The sequence below is a fragment of the Oncorhynchus kisutch genome, linkage group LG30 (genome assembly GCF_002021735.2).
Source record: "Oncorhynchus kisutch isolate 150728-3 linkage group LG30, Okis_V2, whole genome shotgun sequence".
Classification (NCBI taxonomy): domain Eukaryota; kingdom Metazoa; phylum Chordata; class Actinopteri; order Salmoniformes; family Salmonidae; genus Oncorhynchus; species Oncorhynchus kisutch.
The window spans coordinates 15322478-15325474 of record NC_034203.2 but is presented as its reverse complement, the minus strand read 5'-3'; the positions used below and the strand labels follow the sequence as shown (position 1 = coordinate 15325474).

Here is a 2997-nt window from a genome sequence, read left to right as displayed (position 1 = left end):
GGTAACCAACCTAATGCTGTCTGAAGAACACCCAGACAGGTGGTAGGATGGAAGGGCATTGCTGGCTATGGTGTTTTCCTTCACAGGGAGCCCACACACGTCCACAGATCAACCCTCTCAACTCTCATTTTAGAAAAACTCTCGACCTGCCCTGACTGTCTCGCCCCTTAGGTTACTGTGTATCTGAAATTACATCTAATATCATCAACATTTCTGGAAATGCCGACATAATATTTGAAAGACTTTTACATTGAGAAAAGGTCAGGAGAAACTCCTCACCTCTCCCCGTACTCCTTCTTTGTCTTCCCCCCTTTCCTTTCTTCTTCACTGATTGGCTGTCTCACCTGTCAGTTCCATTTCCCATCATGCCGTGTGCTACAGAGGGCAGGTGAACAGTGTGAGGATGTTCTCTCCTCTGGGCACCTGGCGGTGTGTGTGTGTGTGTATTTGGTATTTTATTAGGATCCCCAATAGCTGTCGCTAAAGCAGAAGCTACTCTTCCTGTGGTCCACCCGAAAACATGACACAATACAGAACATGAACACACAAGAAGAGCTCAACGACAGAAGTACATAAATGTGTGTGGTGAAGAAAGAGTCCTTACTTACACACTACCCACAACACTCGGCAGTAACAGTGGGAGCCCTTTAATAAGGAATAAGTCACATAGGATGAGAACAACGGCTCTATCTTAACTAGTCCTTCCCGGGATTCCTCACCACCTTCTCAACCCTATTGGAGAAGGTCCAAGGTCCCTCCGCTCGCTTCCTTCTCCAAAGCGGTTTGAGAATGAGGCGTGGAGAGAAGATACAATGAATAGGAGAAAGATGAATTGAGAAAGAGCCAATATCAGTTGTCAGGCAAATGTCCACTGCATTCACACTCAATGGCCATTACGATAGTAATCTTGCTGATGGGGGGAAATCTTCAGTCCAGCATTATAGTAGAATAAATGTGATATACCTTTACAACACCACATTTCTTACACTGTGATGTTTCCAATATAAAAGAAAGGAAATGAAACCACAAATGGAGAGGGACTTAAAATATATACATTTATACACATGCTATAGGAAGTGATCTGAATGCATTGGATGCGAGTTAAAGAAATGGTAGATGGGAAATGCAGCAGAGAGGACAGTGAGTCAGGTGATGTGTCGGCAGTACAGCTCTGAATGTGGCCTGAAAACAAAATGTCTGTCGGCCAACTTTGCATGATGCCAACTCAGTTCAATACAGATGCCGCGGGAAGCAATGCACCACTCCAACTTTGGAGACACAGTAAAGTACTTTTCGCCCAATATAGGTCACGCCCTTGTCAGCAGAAAGAGGAGGCGAGGGTTGTGTTCATTTAGGCAGCAAGAAAAAAAAAACGTAAAAAAAAAAGAGGTCATGATAACGTCTCATTTCCACTTTCCTTTGCGTGCCCTATTGAACATGACCCAGGTGTAGGCTAAATGTAGCATCGTTTTTTTACTCGTCAGATCCCGTGATCAGCAGAAACCGACTGGCCTTAACAGTATAAACATCTGTTTTTTTTGAGACATTCATTCTGCTGGTTTTAATCACTTCCAAGTGTACAAACCTCTACGGTACCAACCGAAGAAACATTCCCTTCTAAAATTTTTTTTTAAATTAAAAATAAAACTGACTTCAATCAAAATATTAAATCAAACAACAAGTTTGATTGAATATTTTGAGGAAGCGATAGAAATGCCCTGCCGTGTATGTAACTGCATTGTGTATGTTTCTGCATGAGTGATATAATGTATTGTTCAATGGTTGTTATCCTAAATATGGGTTAATATGGTAACTGTAGAATAAGCTGGTTACATCTTTTGATCACCTTGTCCAAACAGAACTAAAGCAATTGAATGGGTTATGGAAAAAGAGAGACAGATGAGTGAGAGCGAGCGAGAGATGGAGATAAAAGAGAGAGGTGCAGAGTAGCATGAAATGTTTTTTTTCTTTTTTTCGTAGAGGTAACAGACTGTTGCAATGTAATACAGTACACGGTCTCAAGTTACTAACGTAACAAAAACAAGGATAACTATGAAGGGTAGACATGCATCTGTGCAATTCAAAGAGCGAAACGCAGACAACAACAACGAAAGTGGACGAAACGACGAACAATAGTGAATCAACAATGTACAAACAGGCTTTGACCGATGGTTTCTGGTGAAAGGAGGTTGCCAACACTTCACGTAGCATGTTGGTGTACCAAAAGACACGTGTATATTCTTGGTATAGTCGTGATACAAAATATATCTCTGATACTATTGCATTGCGTTTCATTTAATCCGGGGACAAGCACAGTTCATTCAAAGCTATTCAGGAAACAAAAATAGAAACGAAAAATAGAATCTAGTCAGGCACCTTTCATCCATTCAACTCTATCGATAAAGGGCTGATGTTGGGAGAGCTCGATAGAACGATATCTAAATATACACAGTACATGGCCACCCACACACGCATGCCGCGTCTGACGAGCGTGTGCGTTCCCGGCCCTTCTCTACCAATGAGATCGATACATTCTACTGTTGCATACAGACATGGGGTCTTCATTTGAGTCAGTTTGCCGCAGAAGGAAAATAATCCTGCAGCAACAGGCAATACAAAATGATGACGTGGATTAGGATGAATCAATTAGAGTGGGTCCAATCGGCTACGCTGGCCTGGTGGGAAAGGGATTGTATTATTCATCCGGCATGCATTTCTTAGTTGTGTTAATCCTTTAGAGCATATAAACAGCTGAGAGAACTCTGCCCAATGGCGTTGAAACCCGGGAGAAGATTGGCTAAAGATGAAAAGTATCCACAGAGGTAAGTACTGTAGCTGACAACACAGAAAACCAGCAGCAGATTGAAAAGTGTGTGCGTGCGCAAGTGTATGCATGCCTGCCTGCATATGCGTTAGTTTAGGTGTGTGTGTGTGAAAGCGTGCACGTGAGTATGTGAGCGAGTTTTGCATATTGAGGCCCAGAAGTCCCGCGTGGTA

The 2997-nt window shown here is 42.5% G+C and overlaps 1 pseudogene; it reads right to left on the bottom strand.

Moving 5' to 3' along the window:
- Positions 1-631: 631 nt before the first annotated feature.
- LOC109874600 (glypican-5-like) overlaps positions 632-2997 on the bottom strand; it is a 206925-nt pseudogene continuing 204559 nt past the window's right edge.